This window comes from Notechis scutatus, chromosome 1 (assembly GCF_049901735.1).
Source record: "Notechis scutatus isolate UNSWTSFEM ecotype Mainland chromosome 1, rNotScu1.2, whole genome shotgun sequence".
NCBI lineage: Eukaryota > Metazoa > Chordata > Lepidosauria > Squamata > Elapidae > Notechis > Notechis scutatus.
In genome coordinates, this window is record NC_142009.1 from 117010182 (window position 1) to 117030666 (window position 20485).

The 20485-nt window shown below is 37.7% G+C and overlaps 1 long non-coding RNA gene across 1 annotated transcript in view; it reads right to left on the minus strand.

Moving 5' to 3' along the window:
• Nucleotides 1-1996: 1996 nt before the first annotated feature.
• LOC148132960 (uncharacterized) overlaps nt 1997-20485 on the minus strand; it is a 122236-nt gene continuing 103747 nt past the window's right edge. Inside the window, exon 3 of the long non-coding RNA XR_015745439.1 lies at nt 1997-2260. This is a non-coding gene — a long non-coding RNA (uncharacterized LOC148132960). The remainder of the gene's footprint in view (nt 2261-20485) is intronic.

The window sequence follows — 20485 nt, forward strand, 5'->3', positions numbered from 1 at the left end:
TATATTAGAAATAAAAATAATTTCAGAAAATATGAAACAATGTATGATTAAAATGTTTGATAAAATAGTTATCGTAATTTAGTGGAATGTTTGTCAATAAATAAATGTAATAAAATGAATATTTAATGATTTATAAAACATATGTGAAGAGAAATAAGGGAAAAATTAATTATGGAGATTATACGTGTCTTCAAGGAAGTATGATATTTAATTGAATGTTAAGACTTTAATGAATATTAATGATAGAACTGAATTGGAATGGAATGAGGGTTTTAATTACATATATTTATAATCCTTTTTTAAAGAATATAGTGTGTATTATAAGAATGTACCAAGCAGAATTCGATTGGAAGTTATGTATTATGTATTATATTGAATGTTACAACCTTAAGGTATATATTGAAGTTTAAATAAGAGTTGAATGGATAAAATTAAAAGATATAAAGGTGTCATACTCCAATTAGTAACTACAGGAGAAAATTTGTTTAATGAGAAAAGATAATATGAAATTGAAACAGGACAGACAAAAGTATAAATATAATGATTTGAATTGAGATGAGATAATCAAAATAAAATTGAGAAAATTAAAAGAGGGGAAAAACTACATAGAAAATGCAAAATAGTAATAAGATATGGAATAGAACACAAAAATGAGCATGAAACTGAGTTTGTGCCTGTACAAAGAAGTGTAACCCGGGACCATGCTATTTTAAAAAAAGATGTTTTACTTGTATTATGTGTGTGAAAACCCAAATAAAACTTTAATTAAAAAAAAAGAGAGAGATTGGACTGCCATTTGTCAGAAATGGTGCAGGGTCCCCTGCTTGGGCGGGGGTTGGACTAGATGACCTACAAGGTCCCTTCCAACTCTGTTCACAGAAAGAAAATTCCAGGGTTAAGAGAAAAGTAAGGAAGTAAAAACTATAGTCTACTATACTTTAGAAGTAGACCGATAACTTGATTTCCAATTACAATGGATGGTCTATCAAAATCTTCCAATCACAGAGCTTTAATGAAGGATATAATGCATGGAAAAATCCAGGCTCCTTGGTAATCTGGTCATACAGAAACACAACAAGAGGTTTTGGGCAGTCATTTGGATTTAGATATGCCACTGGTTCTTACTTAGAAAATATTGGATGCTAGCTCCACATTCATCCTTCTGGTTTTTTGCAGGTTTCTTTTTCTAAGGAAGGATTTATGTAGCCTACACTTTTCTAACAATTTTGTAACCCAGGCCCCCACTAAACCTAAGGGAGAAAAAGGAAAGATATGATGAGATATTGAACATACCTATGAAGATATATTGTACTTATCCATTCGGAGTTTTACAAGTTCCTTTTAGGAGGGTCATCCTTATTTTGGACTGAAGATAATTTTAAGATCCATTGCCAAAATCTTCATATAAAATATTTTTTAAACAAAGTTACAGGGTTTAAACATTTTCACTCAAATGGAAAACTCATTCTTGCATGAAACCCCCCTGAATTTGTTCATCTTAAGCTTGGCAGACCATGATTTTCTTGGAAGGATTAACTCTGTTTTCAAATCATATCTAGTCCTGGCAAGAAATAAAAAAGGTTATTTGTGTCTTCCTTTAAAATCTATAATGATAGTGTCGTTATTTGGAGGGGGGGTGTATACCTATGGCATGTATTTATGTCATTGTATGAATGTACATTTTTGGAAAATGTAACATGATGAGATTACTTAAGCAGACCATATAGTGGAAGAAGTTGTGGTGGAAGATCTCAGTTTAAGCAGTATGTGGAAAAATTCCAAAATGAAGACCCCAAGAAGACTTCACAAAGAGATAGCTTTTAAAACAAGGAATGGTTCCCAGATGAACTAAATAACATTCAAGTGGAAAAGTATCCAGTTGGATTGGAATATATTTCTACCTGGCCAACCAGACATTGAGTTGGGTGGGTATATACAGGCATAAGTCAACCAATTTTCCAGAAGCCAACAATAAAAATTGTAAAGCTGTAATTGTTTTTTTTTTTTACATATCTTGAATCCATGGACATGATGCTAACATTTGCTGACACTCTACAGCCCTCCGTATATGGGTTCCAATAAAACAGAATATTTGTAGCTCAGGGTTGAACTGGGGAGTCTTTGGTGCTCTCTGAGCTTGATTGTTTGCTTACAAATGATTCATCATTTGACTAGGCAACATCTTCAGTGCAAGGGAATGTGGGGTTTGTTCCTTGGTCTGTTAGCTTTTGCAACAGTATGGTTTTCTTCTGGCTAGTTCCTGGAATAAGAAGGGATGAATTGATTAGAGGAAGCAAAGGACAATTCAAAATGCAAATGCAAATGCAAAAAAACATTTGCCAAACCCTGGATGATTACTAGATGGGAGCAAAGAGTTAGATTTTCTGTATTCCTTTGCTGTTATCTCGTGGCCATTTACTTTTCTGCAGTCCAGATGTGATATGCCTTCTGATTGGCTGCAAAAGCCAATTTTGATACAGAACCACTGGTAGGGTGATATAACTGGGTTAGTAGCTGACTGGAAGAAATGGGGTATCTCTCACCTATCCCAGAAATTGTTGTGCAATTACTGTGCTTGACACATTGAATGTCTGGAGGAAACATAGGATATAAATCTGTTATGTCTCACCTGTGCAAATGAGGTGAGAAGTCCAAATTTCCAAATGAATATAAACAAGCAAACAAGTCCAGTAATGACAGGGTTAAATTCCTTGAGCTGAGGAAGTTCTTGGCAGTCTCACACAAGCTGTCTGCCAAGTCCGATAATAAAGCAAGAACATAAATCACCAGCTATCGCCACACACAGAATCTTCCGAAGCTTCTCTCACAAATTAACACGTTGTCCCGAACAAGAACCCAGAGGTAACAAACCCACTTTTATTCCCTGTGGGGCGTGTCAGTCCCTCATCTCAGTCTCTGATTCGTCCTTTCTTTCTGCGTTGCATCTCACGCTTTTGCCTGCGTCTTTGCCTCGCATCAAACCAACATTCCTCAGTCAGAAGCTCTGATATGCCCTCCTGGTTATCTGCCGACACCTGAGGCACAACCAGGGAGGAAGGTCTTGCCGAAGAGGAAAATCCTGGGGAGGAAGGCAATTCCAAATCCTCTAACAAAGCAGGCTCAAAGAGCCAAATCCTCCTCTTCCTCATTGTCCAAGTCTGTGTCCTCTAACAGAGCAGGCTCAAACCTCCGAGTCACAACATAAATCTAAATAAAAATTAGTCCATTCTATGGCTTCCAAGATGAAAGTGCAGGTTGTCAAAAGGATGCTGCTCTCTTATTCAAAATCAATAAGCTATGAGAAATCAGCAAAGCATTGAGTTTGGTATAATATTCAGGATGGGATACATATTCATTAAATTCCTTGATTATTGACTATTCCTTAAAGGGGGGAAAAAAGAAAAAAAAAGAAACCCCACATCCCAGAACTCAGAAGGCACTCTGATGGAAATCTTCCTTGCAAAAGAGTGGCAACTAAAAATCAACTTAATTGGTGGGCAATTGCATTTTAAGAACTGAGTCAAATTAACTATTTAAAAGCATGGAATGACTGCTAAAACTAACAGATAATTCAATAGATGATGTTTCTCAATCTTGGCAACGTTAAGATTAGTAGAGCTGAACTCCTTCAGTTCCCAAGCCCACTGACTGGACAATTCTGGGAGTTGAAGTCCACACTTCTTAAAGTTGTCAAGGTTGAAAAACATTGCTGTAGAGTCTAGACCACAGGGGACTTCAAACGTGACAGCTTTAAGACTTGTGGACTTTAACTCCCAGAATTCCTCCTCCAGTCATGTTAGCTCAGGAATTCTGGGAGTTGAAGTCCACAAGTCTTAAACTTGCCAAGTTTGAAGACCCTTGGTCTAGACATATATTGTGACATAATTACATGAATGACCTTTTCAAACTATATCATGACAAAAGGTGAAACAGCATAAAGCAATTTACTGATTGAGAAGGAAATACAAGCTGAGGAACAACCTGTGGTATATATACAGACCTCATCAGAGAGATGCATTCATGGTCTTTCTCAACAAACAAGGTAACTTCCTAAACTGCTTTTTTGGCTCTTGGTTTCCATATTATGCTTCATGTGAATGTTGAATTAGCCCATTTTTAGAATGTGGCCTACAAAGAAGCCAAGTAGGCTAGGCTCACACAACCTTCTAAGGCATAAATAAAGAGAAACCAAATTTAAAATAGCTAAGTTTTACAAAGGGTGCAAACACAGCAACTAGGTATTTAACTAACATATGTACAACCCCAACCAATTGTCTGAGATTCTTGCCCTCATCCTGAGTCTGCATTAGTCACAATCGTATTCTAATAAAATTTTAATGAGTGGCACAAGAAAATATCTTGAAATGATTCATGCATCTGAAAGAAAAGTCTGTTTTCTTTCTCCCTTATCTCTCAGAAAGTCTAGCTATAAACTAACCACAAACCCTCTCTATTAGGAATTATTTAGGATTGCTGAATATTTCCCACTCAAGCAGCCGCTGCATTTTTGTACTGCCCGTCCCATCAAAAAGAAAAAGCTCTAATTGTACACATAACCTATCTTTCTGCTACATTAAGATCCAAGAAAATATGGTCCCAAATGAGATCAGAAATTGTAATGTCAAGCTTCCTGGAGATCAGTGGATCAGTTGATACCATTCTTCCCCCACTCTACCTTACAATGAAGAATTAGCAAAGATGAGAGGTTATTCATTTATTTAGGATGCTTTGAACACAGCTTACAGTACACGGCAAAACAGCGGACACACGAGCAATAGCTTATATTTTCTTTAAAAGAAAGAGTACATCCATTTGATGACACCAATAGTATGTGTTTAAATGGTGGTGTCTGGAAAGGTATTAACTTTTCAGTAGAATTTCCCTTTGGCAGACATCTGTGGTCTATGGATTCCTCTGAAATTCCAAAGATTTTATGGGGGATAAAAGTCTTCTCAATTCTTCCGACTGTCAAAAGCAATTTCCATCTTGCCAAGCCTTCCAAAACTCACATTTATTTTCTCATAAACATTTCGAGCGCTTGAAAACCGGTTCAAATTAGCCTAGCAAGCTTGAAAGAAGCAGAATTTGATGATGCGATACAACAACTCTCTTGGGCTAATGGATAGACTGTAAGTGTTCTCTAGAGATTTGCAAAAGCTGCTACCTAGTTTACAGTGCATACCGATGCAGGTTTTATTTTGGTACAATGCATTTTAATTTTGTTAAACAATACTTTCAGCATACTCTTCTAATTTCTTTGAAAATGTTCTTTCAAAGAGATCCATATGGTGGGAAAGATAATGGGAATTCACCAAAGGTTTGTTTGTATTTAAGTAGCTGATTTTCAAGGAAGGGAGGATGAAACAAGCTACTGGTCACTGGAATAGCCTGACTGGATGAATCATGCAATAGTGAAGAATTGGGGCGTGCATAAGCGCACCAAGGTGCCTACCGTCCCTGTCCTATTGTTTCTCTTATTCTTTTATTTTTCTTATATGTACCCATTTCATTTATTCACAACTATGTATACACTTATACTTATTATCTTGTAAACAATTGGCAAATCAAATAAATAAATAAATAAATAATTAGAATCATAGTGATAATCATGTTGACTTTTTCCTTTGTGGTGGTAGAACAACTAAGTCCAAAATTACTACCCCCCCACTACCAGTGGTGGGATTCAATTTTTTTTTTACTACCGGTTCTGTGGGTGGGGCCAGGTGGACATGGCCAGATAGGCGTGGCCAGGTGGTCATGTGACTGGGTGGGCATGGCTATGTGGTCATGTGACTGGGGGTAAAAAGTCTTTTTTTTCCTTGTTTTCTTTTGCAGCAACCCCCAGGCCTCGTTTTTGGCCTACTGGGCCTCAGGGAAACCTCCTGGGTGGTGAAAAAAGAAGCGTTTTGAAGCCTTCTGAGGTAAGTACAATGCTGGGGGGTGGGGGAATCAGCTGTGCCATGCAATTTAGATTAGCTACAAAGCAAGAAATCCAATGATTTCCCTGCTTTCTAGCTAATCTAAATCACGTGGCACAGCTGATCGTTGCCTAGCTGATTGTCAGAAATACCAATTTGGCCAAACCGATCACATTTTTTTTTACTACTGGAGCCGAACCTGCAGCTTTTCACCTCTGCCCTTACCTTTGTACAAAGTTAAAAAAAATCACAACACTGCACTAGTTCATAGTTTGGGTTGAATACAAAGTATGCTTGATAGAATACAAAGTATGCATGGCCAGCAGTGTGTTGCAGCTGCTCAAAGAACAAATGCATTTTTGGACTGCATCAACAGGGGTATAATGCAGAGATTATAAGAAGTTATAGTTCTGAGTGGTGCGGTGGCCTAGAGGTAGAGCTCTTGCCTCACAATCAGGAGGCTATGAGTTTGATCCTAGGTAGAGGCAGATATTTCTCTCTCTGGGCACACTGAGTTTATATCTGCTGAATAAAACTCCGCATTGGCGACAGGAAGGGCATCTGGCTAGTAAATATTCAGCTCAATTCAATTGCTCAGACTCCACCCTGCAAGGGTTTATGGGGTCGTTAAAAGAGAATGATAGGAAGTGATAGTTCTGCTCTGTGCTGCACTGGTCAGGCCACACCTGGAATATTCCATCCAATTTTGCTTGCCGCAATTCACAAAGGATGCTGAAGTACTGGAAAGAGTGCAGAGAAGATCAACAAAGATGATAATGGGATCAAAAGCTAAATCTTATAAACAGCATTTAAAAGAACTAGGTATGTTTAGTCTAAAGAAAAGAAGGCTAAGGGGAGATATGATAGCAGTCTTCCGCTACTTGAAATAAAGTAACTAAATTAGTAGACCAGCAAAATACTGTGGACATAATATATTTAGATTTCAGCAAGGCATTCGACAAAGTAGACCACAACCTACTTCTTAGAAAGCTAGAAAAAAGTGGAATAGATAGCAGCACCACTAGATGGACTTGCAACTGGCTGGCAAACCGTTCTCAACGAGTAGTCCTTAATGGGTCTAAGTCTACATGGAGGGAGGTAAGCAGTGGGGTGCCACAAGGTTCCGTCTTAGGCCCAGTACTCTTCAATATCTTCATTAACGACTTAGATGAGGGAATAGAAGGGGAACTTACCAAATTTGCAGATGATACTAAGCTGGCAGGAATAGCTAACATCCAAGAAGATAGGCTCAAGATCCAGATGGATCTTGACAGACTAGAACACTGGGCTGTATCTAACAAAATGAAATTCAATGTAGAGAAAAGTAAAGTCCTACACTTAAGCAAGAAAAACCAAACATACACATATAGACTGGGTGAAACCAGGCTCAATAGCAGTAACTGTGAGAAGGATCTTGGAGACTTAGTGGACAACCAGCTAAATATGAGCCAGTAGTGTGCAGCAGCAGCCAAAAAAGCTAATGCAATCCTAAGTTGTATTAACAGAGGGATACAATCAAGATCAAGGGAAGTACTAATATCACTCTATAAAGCCTTAGAAAGACAACACCAAGAGTACTGCATCCAGTTCTGTTCACCACATTACAAAAAAGATGTTGAGATGCTAGCAAAAGTACAGAGAAGAGCAACCAGGATGATTAGGGGACTGGAAACTAAGGCATATGAAGAACGGTTACAGAAACTGGGCTTGACTAGTCTAGTGAAGAGAAGGACCAGGGGAGACAGGATAGCAGTCTTCCAATATTTGAGGGGCTGCCACAGAGAGGAAGGGGTCAAGCTATTTTCTAAAGTGCCTGTAGGCCAGACAAGGAATAAGGGATGGTGGAAATAAGGAGAAACTTTCTGACAGTGAGAACAATCAACCAATGGAACAGCTTGCCCTCGGAAGTTATGGGAATGCCATCAGTTGAGACTTTCAAGAAGAGATTGGACTGCCATTTGCCAGAAATGGTGTAGGGTCTCCTGCTTGGGTGGGGGGTTGGACTAGATGACCTACAAGGTCCCTTCCAACTCTGATTATGTTATCTGTTAAGGGAATTTTCTGACCAGGAAATCTATTAAGCTGTGAAACAGCCTGTCTCTTGGAATACTGGGTGCTCCATCACTGGAACCATTCAAGCAAAGGATGGAAAGCCATGTGTCTGGAATGGTCTGAGGATTTAGGCTGTGGGAACAAATTGGATGAGGAGAGCTACAAATATGCTGCCAACACTGATCCTATGAATTGCTCTGCCACTCTGTCATCCCATCGAGCCCACACCAGTAGTTTGATAATTAGAATATGCTAAAGCAGTTTGTCAGATGCTCCAGTGAATGTGGACAGCATTCCAATAATCTATTAAGGAAGCTACTTGTCTGAAAAATAAGATGTTAGTCTGCAAAGAGTTGGTTTTTGACATGCTATTTTTAGATAATCCTTGCAATCTTACCTCAGGATGTTTTAGGATTTTTCTGGGTATTTATATCAGGCTGACTGATCTGTAATTTATTTCTTTTCTCCTTTAAAGATGGGGATAATATTCAATTGTCTGATGTTGCATCTCTTCTTACTATATAATTTTACTATACAATTTTCTGATTTAATCCTTTGGTTTTATGAAATCTGCTTATTGTCAAGCACCTTCCTTTGTCTCTCTTCAACCTCTCACTTACTTAGATCAACTGTTTACATAACTAGACATCTTGAAGGAGCTGATTTGACACAGCTCCAATTTATAATGGGATAACATTCACACACCTTTTACTAGGAACGCCTTTCCCTATTTTTCCCCAAGGCACAAGATAGTAGAGCAGCTGGGATCTTTTGATGACTAACGAGAAGATATAGATAACTGACAAATAACTTTATTTACCCTATCACACATTCTCATCCCCCCTTTTCTTTCTCTTGTGACTCACTGTTGGTCAAACATCTAGTTTAGCATCACTATAGAAGGACCGTCTATCATGAAAGAAATTAAACTTTGGTTTCAGATCTTTTGTAGTCTGGCTAGTTGTTGGGCTGGTTGCCTTGCCTTGATTAAAATTATCACATTAAATGTTTACTTCATTAGCCAGCATCCTTATTCTTTTGAGATCAGCTTTTCTAACCCTCAAAGTTTGTCTTTTTATTTTTAAGAGCTTATTAGAAGGGCCATGAAAACTGGACAGTGGGGCAAGGTGCTAATAGAGCACTGGTGAAGTTTATGCTGTTAAGAAAGTTTAAGAGCTTCACTTTTTCTACTTCTTATATAAGGTCTTGTGAATTTCTTTTGTTTTAATTGTTTTGCCAATCAGAGTGCCTTTGCTAGATAGGCAGCCATATAAATATGATAAACAACTACATAAGCTGACCAACAAGATGTGGGCAGGACTGAATAAGAGCTTCCTGAATTTTCTTTCATAGATGCTGGCTCTAACTCTTTTAGTCACCTTCTTTCCACAGTTATTTCATTCTCCAGGATTTCTGATTGAGCTCAAGCTTCAATTCCTCTTGCCCCTGGCTTTGGCAAGTGCTGTGGGGAAGACACTATTAGTTTACTAAATTTTGTTTACCAAATTTTTCAAAATTTGTCTTTTTCGGTATTCCTGTCTCAAAAGGCTGCACGGGAACTTCTATTTGCAATGCTTTGGAAGTTGACAGATGGTGGACACTTTCATACAACACAACATGTTTCAAATTGAAGCAAATCACATTGCCTCTTTGCTTCATGGAAGAGATTTATTTAGTAAGAAAAGTTATCTGACTCACTTCTGTATTTCATGGCTCTGCATACTCTTTCTTGGAGACCCATTATTCTTTTTGTTTTCTATATGTGCCCTTTTCACTTTCAGCTCTTCACTAATCTTTGTGTCATTACATTGAATTTTTCTGCAGTCTTCTATCCTGTTCCCTCCTAATCACATTGGAATTGTGTGCAGTGTGGTTTTTAAAATCTCCTTTTGAAAGAATTCCCACATCTTAAGCTCCTCCTCCTAGTAGCTTATCATGACATATTACTTACTTAACCTTTTCTTTGAGTTATTTAAATCCATTTCCTTTTTAATTTTTTTAAAAATTTGTTATTAAACATAAAAATGCAATGTTTACATAAACAGTGTGTTGTCTGGGTACAGTTAATTTTGAGAATTAGAAATAATAGTAATAATAATAATATTCATAACATTCACATAATAATGTTTGCTTATCCATTTTAGTGACTCTTCTATGTAATTAATTATTTCTTATGCTTTTAAATTTCTAATTTCTGTTTCTGCTAGTTAGCCATTGATAAAACAAATCCCATGTTAAAAGTATTCAGTTTCTTCCTTCTACTTAATTTTGAGTGTTAATCTATCCATTTCTGCACATTGTAATTTTTTTTTATTACATTTTCGTCTGCAGAGATTTCTTCACTCTTTCATTGTTGTACAAACAGAATTCTAGCTGTGGTTAACATGTGTAAAATTAAATATGTATTCCCTTTTATTGTATTTTTCTGGTAGTAAATCAACTTCCTTGAAGATGCATACTGGTCAATAATAGCTTTCTTCCAATGTTCCATCTACAAATGGTACATAGCATGGCCTCCAGTGGTGGGATTCAAATTCTTTTACTACCAGTTCTGTGGGTGTGGCTTGATGGGGTGGCATGGCTTGATGGGCATGGCGTGGCGTAGCTTGGTAGGCGTGGCTTGGTGGGTGTGGCAGGAGAAGGAAACTGTAAAATCTCCATTCCCACTCCACTCCAGGGGAAGGATACTGCAAAATCCCATTCCCTCCCCACCCCACTAACCTGCTTTCCAGCTCCGTTCTCCTGTGCAGGTCAACAACAACAAAAAAGATCCAGCCGATCAGCTGGGACTTGGGAGGTAGAGAATAGAAGGGGGTGGGGCCAATCAGAGGTGGTATTTGCCGGTTCTCTGAACTACTCAAAAATTTCACTACTGGTTCTCCAGAACTGGTCAAAACCTGCTGAACAGCACCTCTAATGGCCTCACTACTTGAAGGACTGCCTACCTCCTATAGCATCTGCCTGGCCAATTCAATCTTGCATTATTGGCACTCTTCAGGTTTCTTCAATTAAACAACATCATATTTCAGTACCCTGGTAGTGTACCTTCTTGGCAGCTGCTTCTTGTCTCTGCATCAAGAGTCCTCACTAGGATCTGGATGGCCTTAATCGACTTTCTGTTGCTTAAGAGGGCCATGAGGACCTGCCTGTTTACTTAGGCATTTGATAGAGAAATAGAGACCCCTAACTTCATTCTATCTGGTCTGTTGACTTGCCATCTTTTATCATTCATTGATTTTATTTATTTTCTTTGATTATTGTGAGCCACACAGAGTTGTTGGGAGTCGGGTGGCATAATTGGTTAACATATTACTCTTGGCTAATATCACACCTGTGATAACTATGTACTTTTAGCAAAACATCTCATATCTTCCGCCATTCTTAAGTGATCATGATTTACAAAAGCCTCCTATTAATGTGTTACTACTATACTCTCTTTGAAGCTGTTCCTGGAGCACCTTTAACTGGGCCCGGTGCACGAAGTGGTGGTGATAAACATATCACACAAACTTTAAAATTGCCCAGCAAATTAACTCAAATAAGAGTAGACTAACTTCTCCAGATTAACAAATTTGACCTATTGTCTTGCAACTACTAACATTAGTACTAAAAATTCATCTCACCCAGAGTCCACTGGTATTGTGCATTTAAATACATACATACATACACACACACACACACACACACACACACATACATACATACATACAATGTAATCTATGATCAAGTTTTTCTGAACAGATGCTGAAGACAGGCTATCAATGACTACTATACTGATAACTGTTGACTATATTAAATACTGATTGCTGGGCAGTGATAATGGAAGCTGCAGCAAAGGTGGGTAGGGAGATAGCTACCCTCCATTCTAGACATGTGAATATGAGATGGATGAGTCTAACTCAGTAGGTTTTTTCCTTATGAAAAAAAAAAGGCTCACAATAATAGAATTTGAGAAATCAAGGACAACTTACATCTTAAGATAGCACATTAAGATAGGCACATTCAATTACTATACATCTCATTGCCCAGATCACTGCTCCATATTCTTTGTGCTTTATTTTATTTTCATGTCATTTAATACCTCCACCACATTTTTTTCTTCAGGCAGGAAGTTCAGAGGCTGTCTATGTGCAGTTCAGCATCAAGCGAAGAGATGCCTGCAGTGTTCACATTGTTATCTCTATGACTGCAGCTAATACAATTTTTTTCTCACTAGTAATGGGAATGTGGTGTCAGGACTCCACTGTTTTTCTCCACTCCCTTTCTGCTGGCAGCTACAGTATCTTTTTAGTTGACATATGGATTTTCTCCCATCGGTCTCATGGAACAGTTTTGAGCTGCAAGCCATGACTTTTTCTGTTTTTCTCATTGCCCCACGGACTGCTGACCCCGGAGCCATTTTGGTCAGATGAGGTAATTTGGCTTTAGTCGCCTACTATGCTTGAAAGACATTTTGGCCTGCACCACAAAAGAATGACTCAGCAGGAACAATAGCAAGGGTTTCATCATGGCTGGAAAAAGTGAGGATCCTTGGGTATCTTCAAATGATACCATTTCCAAGTTTCCAAGGGATTTGGTTATCATTCCCCCCCCCCTCCTCCCTGCCCCAAATTAAGCACACATTCAGTATGTTATTATGGTTAGTCACATTGTCAGCCAGATGTTTAGAGTGGATTTGGCATTTTTCATCTATCTGTTGAGTCCCTCCCAAAGACCTGGGATAGACAGATTGTATCATCTGATGATATTAAAGGTATTGTGGCAGGATGTAAGCTATTCGAAGTAAAGCTGCCTTTGCAATTGACTGACGGAGATTTTGTCAATGCCGATGGTATGCAAGTGATGCTACAGATGTTTTGGGATTGCACTCAAGGCACCTATTACTATTGATACTATCTTTACTTTCTTTTTTCACAGTCATTCTACTTCTATTTGCTGCTTTTTCTATTTTGTTATCTTCGTCAGTTCTTTCTCTTCTGCTGTCTCTAGGTACTGCAACTTCTAGTATCCAGACTTGTCTTTCTTATCGACACTTAAATCTGGAGTGTGTCTGTTTGAATTCTAAAATCTTAGAGCACTTTAGTTTCTCCATCTTCTATTACTTTATCTATTTTGTAATAATTATACATACAACAATGTTTATACACAAGTTGCCAGTTCTTTAGCTACTCTTGGTTTTCATACACACCGAGTTCTTCCCAAGAATCTAGGATGTCATCATTATTATTATTACTTGAAAAACCAAGATGCTTTCCAGTACTTGCAAAATATACTTTAAGCCTTCAGTTAATCCTCTGAACAGAAGCAGCTTTTCAGAAGCAGCATTTAAAGTCTTTATGGTTACATCCTTTGCTGAAGGATTCTTCTATTCTCTCCTAAATAAATAAATAAGTGACAAATACCAGATATCTACAGCATTAGAATTAAGCCTTTATCACTAATTGCACAGAATTAAGTCATCACATGTCTTAGTATTGCAGGAAGGATTCAGACCAACTGGAACTGGTTATATGGAGGGAACTGTGAGAGAAGATTGAGGGACGATCTGATTATACTTTCCATTTGAGTACCTTCATCTTACCCACCTTCATCTCTCATTTGTCAAATAAGAGGGTAAAGTACACTTGTCTATACTTTTGAAGGCATTTGCCCTATTTGCACACTTCTGTATATTCATTTATATACTTTTAGCAAAGAACTTTACTCCGTGTATGTATATATATATAAAAATGCATATATTCGGGGAAAATGCTTCCTGAACTGGAATAACCCATAACTTGTATCGGTATAGACCGAATTCTACCAGAGATTATTGAAACTGGGTGAATCCTGATTCAGGGCAGATGGTCTGGCTTTCTAATCTAAAGAGACTTCTCAGCCTTATGACTCATTGATAGAATTAGTCATAAATAATTAAACCAGAGTGGTTGTGCTCTTCAAGATGGTTAAGGAAGTTCTTCATGACTTTAAGAGAAGATCAGCAACATCTGTGGGAATTTGCAGATCCCTTATGGTTCATTGAAATAGCACTGGGTTATAATATGTTTCCCACCATACTCCACATACACAGATTCCAGATGTTTTTATTGATTGCATTTCTATCCCATCTTTCTGTTTCTTCAACAAAGTGCTTGCAGCACAGCAGTGAAAAAAAATACAATATAAATGTAGATGTTAATACAATTAAAATCAAATGGAAACAAAAAATAATAATTAGTGGTTTAGCCAAAGAGATTTGTTTTTACTATTTATTTAAATAGTGGGATTATGGGAAGGAGAAAAAACATCTCTCCCTAAGGAATGTGTTCCACAGTCATTGAGTCATGCAGGAGCAAGGATTTTCTTACTCATCAAATAGCTGACCTTGGCTTAAGTAGCCAGAAAAGTCCATAATAGAAGAGATGGTTCTCTGGTTAGTCAGATCTGTAGACATTAAAAACTTTAAAGGTCAACATCAATACACTAATTGTCCCCAGAAGTCAATTAATAGCCACTGCAAATGCAGGATTATATTATGCACCTCGTCTGAGGACCAGCAGCCCAACTACCACATATTGCATTTTACAGATACTTTTCAAGGAAAGTCCCACATATGACATGTAATAATCATGATAGATTATAACAAAAACGGGTTGTAACTAATCTATGGGCAGCTAACAATCAAGGAGTACCCAAATTCTGAACATGTTTCTACTGGGGGAGTATAAGACTATCGAGAGGAAACCACATCATAATTCCAGAGTCAGCTTTTTCCTTCAAAACAGCACATTGCCTTTGTCAGGTTTTGAAATCCAGAGATTGTTCTTCCCCATTATTGAGATTATACAACCTTCAAGTGTATTGATTGTTTTCTTAGAATTAGAAGACAAGGAGTCATAGACTTGGCTGTCATCAACATTCTGATGGTATCCACTCCAAAGCTTTGAATGACTACTCTCAAGAGTTTCATGAGAAGACAGGGTAGAACACTGAGGGCCACCATATGTCATAGTTCTTAATGTCACACCACCTTCGGGACATGTCTCAACAAGTTGGAAACACTGAAACACAGTCCCTCCCAAGCTCAAATTAGTCAGATGTCCCAGAAGGACTTTTTTAATTGATGGCATTAGAAGTTGCTGAGGGGTCCTAAATAATTAGCAGAGTTGCTGAGAGGTCCTAGAGAAGTCAGTATTACACACACACACACACACACACACACACACACACACACACACACCACCCCAATATACACAGGTACATATACTATTTATTATTTAATTTAAATGTTGTTAAGCCATTTCAGTCATACAACCTAAGATGCCTAAAACAATATATTTAAACAATACATCACTTGAATCCAAAGAAATAAAATTACAACATTTTCAACAATATACTTCACTTAAAAATGAAAATGAAATTCATAACAACTGTGCAATATTTTATCTGCAATTTATATTCAAATAATGGTGTCATAACTCATTGATTGTTCAATCTCTTATTTGCAATCCTAAATCTCTGCAACAACTGCAAATCAAATCAAATCAAATCAAATCAAGGTAATCCTCTCTAAAATGGTTTGTTATTCAATAGTATTTGAAAGACCAGCAAAGAGGACTTTGGGTTAGCAGAGCAATTGAACTAAGTTTTTTTTTAGAGAGTAAGGAAGATGGAATAGGAAAAATGGCATAAGGCAAGAAATTTTTTGAAAATTACAAACCAATCTCTTTATGCTGAGTCACCTGTAAAGTCATGGAATCCATTATTAACCAATCCATTATCCTCCACTTAGAGACAAACAACCTACTCTCTAATAAACAATTTGGTTTCAGAAAAAAAACTATCCTGTAATCTGCAACTCTTACACTGCAAAAACATATGGACTACACAACTCGATCAGGGCAAAGCAATAGACGCAATCTACATAGACTTCTGTAAAGCCTTTGATTCAGTGGTACACGACAAACTACTCCTAAAAATAAAATCTTATGGTATCTCTGGACACCTGCATAACTGGATAGAAGCATTCCTATCAAACAGACAACAAATAGTCAAAATTGGGAGCACCGTATCAAATTTTGTACCTGTCAACAGTGGTGTCCCCCAAGGCGGTGTTCTAGGACCAACTCTCTTCATACTCTACATAAATGACCTCTGTGATCTTATTAAGAGCAACTGCGTTTTCTTTGCTGACTATGTAAAGCTATTCAACACCACAGACAATACTGCTACCCTTCAAAAAGACCTTGACTATGTATCAGAATGGTCAAACAAATGGCAACTTCAAATCTCAACAACTATATGCTCTGTCTTACATATTGTCAAAAAAAATATCAGAAAATAAAATACAAGCTGAATAGTCAAGACCTTGTCGATGATCCAAACTCTGTCAAGGACCTTGGAGTACTCATCTCTAATGATCTAAGTGCTAGAGCCCACTGTAACTACATAGCCAAAAAGGTATTAAGAGTTGTTAACCTAATCCTATGTAGCTTTTTCTCTGGTGATATCACACTACTAACTAGAGCATACAAAACATTTGCTAGACCAATACTCGAATATAGCTCATCAGTCTGGAACCCAAATTACGTATCTGATATTAACACAGTTGAGAAAGTCCAGAAATATTTCACAAGAAGAGTTCTTCACTCCTCTACTTGTTGCAGAATACTTTATGCCACCAGACTTGAAATTCTAGACCTAGAAAACTTAGAACTACGCCGCCTTCGGTCCGTTCTTAGTATATAAAATCATACATTGCAATGTCCTACCTGTCAATGAATACTTCAGCTTCAACCATAACAATACAAGAGCAAACAATAGATACAAACTCAAGGTTAATCACACCAAACTCAATTGCAGGAAATACGACTTCAGCAACAGAGTGGTCAATGTCTGGAATACTCTACCTGACTCTGTGGTTTCTTTCCCAAACCCCAAAAACTTTAACCTTAGACTTTCTACTATTGACCTCACCCCTTTTCTAAGAGGTCTGTAGGGGGCTTGCATAAGCACACCAACGTGCCTATCATCCCTGTCCTATTGTTTCTTTTATTTTTCTTATATGTATCCATGTATTCATAACTATATTTTTACTTATACCTATTATCTTATAAGCAATTGACAAACCAAATAAAATAAAATAAAAAATAAAGAACAGTTACCTATGTAAAGGAGGCCGAAACATTACTTAAGCCTTGAGAATGGAGATAATATTTGAAAGGAGCTCAGTAATGTATCTCCCTCATTCACCAAAGTATAAGAAGATGTGATGGGGGCACAATCAGAGTTGCAAAAAACCTACTATTATGGTGAATCTGAAGTTATTTGAAGGACCATCTTACATCAACCCAACCCACCAGAGTGGGGAGACAAAGGATGGGTTTCCTAAGAAGGTCCATCTAATGGGACCAAGAAGATACCAAGAAGATCATGCCCAGTATTTCCTAGTCGAACCACAGACAACTACAATGATCTAATGCATATTGATTTTACAAAAGACAATTTTGAAAAAGCACTACGCAATCTGAAACCATCTCTATGTATTGGACCGGACGGAATATGTGCCTACTTCTTAAAAAAGTTATCCACTGCCATAGCAGAACCTCTAAGCATAATCTTTGAAAAATCTTTCAGGACCAGCTCCTTGCCAAAACTATGGTCACAAGCCACAGTCCTTCCCATCTTCAAAAAGGGAGACCCCAGCCTAATTGAAAATTACAGACCAATCTCTTTATGCTGCATCACCTGTAAAGTCATGGAATCAATTATTAACCAATCCATCATCCTCCTTTTAGAGACAAACTACCTACTCTCTAATAAACAATTTGGTTTCAGAAAAAAAACTATCCTGTAATCTGCAACTCTTACATTGCAAAAATATATGGACTACAAAACTCGATCAGGGCAAAGCAATAGACGCAATCTACATAGACTTCTGTAAAGCCTTTGATTCAGTGGTACATAACAAACTAATCCTAAAACTAAAATCTTATGGTATCTCTGGACACCTGCATAACTGGATAGAAGCATTCTTGTCAAAGAGATAACAAATATTCAAAATTGGGAGCATCCTATCAAATTCTGTACCTGTCAACAGTGGTGTCCCCCAAGGCAGTGTTCTAGGACCAACTCTTTTCATACTCTACATAAATGACCTCTGTGATCTTATTAAGAGCAACTGCGTTTTCTTCGCTGACTATGTAAAGCTATTCAACACCAGAGACAATATTGCTACCGCTTCAAAAAGACCTTGACTATGTATCAGAATGGTCAAACAAATGGCAACTTCAAATCTCAACAACTAAATGCTCTGTCTTACATATTGTCAAAAAAATATCAGAAAATAAAATACAAGCTGAATAGTCAAGACCTTGTCGATGATCCAAACTCTGTCAAGGACCTTGGAGTACTCATCTCTAATGATCTAAGTGCTAGAGCCCACTGTAACTACATAGCCAAAAAGGTATTAAGAGTTGTTAACCTAATCATATAGCTTTTTCTCTGATGATATCACACTACTAACTAGAGCATACAAAACATTTGCTAGACCAATACTCGAATACAGCTCACCAGTCTGGAACCCACATTACGTATCTGATATTAACACAGTTGAGAAAGTCCAGAAATATTTCACAAGAAGAGTTCTTCACTCCTCTACTAGTTGCAGAATACCTTATGCCACCAGACTCGAAATTCTAGACCTAGAAAACCTTGAACTACGCTGCCTTTGGTCCGATCTAAGTATAGTATATAAAATCATACATTTCAATGTCCTACCTGTCAATGAATACTTCAGCTTCAACCATAACAACACAAGAGCAAACAAGAGATACAAACTCAAGGTTAATTGCACCAAACTTGATTGCAAGAAATACGACTTCAGTAACAGAGTGGTCAATGTCTGGAATACTCTACCTGACTCTGTGGTTTCTTCCCCAAACCCCAAAAACTTTAACCTAATACTCTACTATTGACCTCACCCCTTTCCTAAGAGGTCTGTAGGGGGCGTGCATAAGTGCACCAACGTGCCTACCATCCCTGTTCTATTGTTTCTTTTATTTTTCTTATTTGTATCCATGTATTCATAATTATGTTTTTATTAATACCTATTATCTTGTAAGCAATTGACAAACCAAATAAGTAAGTAAATAAAAAATACTCCTTGCCTCTGGAGCATCATCCCTACAGAAATAAGATTGGACCCCACTGTGACATTCTTTTGAAAGGCTCTGAAGTCCAGGTTTTCACCACTGGGCCTGAGGACCCCAAGGTAATATGAAGAGTTTGGTTTGATTGTTGTCACCAAGCGGGGTGATTGGCTTTGTATTGGGATTTTGTTTCTGTAAGCTATCCAGTGAGTTGTCACCATGAGTGAGTTGAGCTATACAAAATTTCTTAATAAATAAACAAATCTCAATAAAAGTTGTTCTAGTCTTCCTCTGGACTTCATTTTCTGGTCTGATCTACTTATGGGATCTGACTATTTTAGAGCATTTTTGGTTTTCCCTTCTTCATTTTTTCTACCTTTACCTTCCATGCATCTTGTTGCCTATCTAATCAGAGGCAAAACATCTGGCAATAACATGAACCCTTGCCAGAATTGTCCTCATGCAAGCTTTGTCAACGATATCTTTGGAGAAAGCTGATGAGAACGCTTTCCTAAAAATAGTGGTGTTTGATTCAGTTGGTGTGATTATGCATTGCCAGAACATAGAATTAGAGGCTGACCTGCAAAGTCAGACACATAATAAGCCAACATTACCCTGGGAAAACATGGAGTTACTTAATACAAACCATGAAAGGGAATCTTTCTTGTACTCACCTGCACAGAGGTTCAATCATAGATTATCCAAGGGTTTGGCTAAGACTTTCTGTAATCATCCCTTTTTATTTTTATTCAGTGGCTGTTGTGGAAAGTGATCTCTTATGTCAAGTGCAATTTTGCATAATTCTATCATAAAAAGCATCACTACTGTATGATACAAGATGAGGTCAGGCCAGTAATGAAGGAACCTGTCTGGTTCTGAGTCTGACAATGAAGATACTTAGCTTAAGGTTGCTTGTAGCAGCTGTTGTCTCTTGTATGGGGTTTTCCCCACATATACTGGATATTGTTGGTGGAAGAGGAGATTCAGCTCTGGAAAGGTGCTCAACCGGCAGAACTTTCCAGGGTTTCAGATGAGCTCCTTCCTAGCCCAGTCTATGATTTCCCAATGCAAAACATCCATGGGTACATGTGAAACCATATGGAGACAGAAATGTGGGCAGTGGCTTATTTCTATAGCTGGGGTGAACTTGTTTTTATGGTTTTTTTCCCCCCTGACATGACAAGATACGTGGCTTGAAGTTTGTCCTGGGTGCCATTGTGCTATTGTTGTGCTCTTGTTTTATTATTTCTTATTCTGTTGGTTTTTGATCTTGTGCTCACTTCCCAGAGTCACAAGTGGACAGCTATACAAACCAATATATTAGTTATTTTTCTCTTTTAGATGCCTGATATATTTTATCTTTCAGTCTAGCAGGGAAGGAGAACT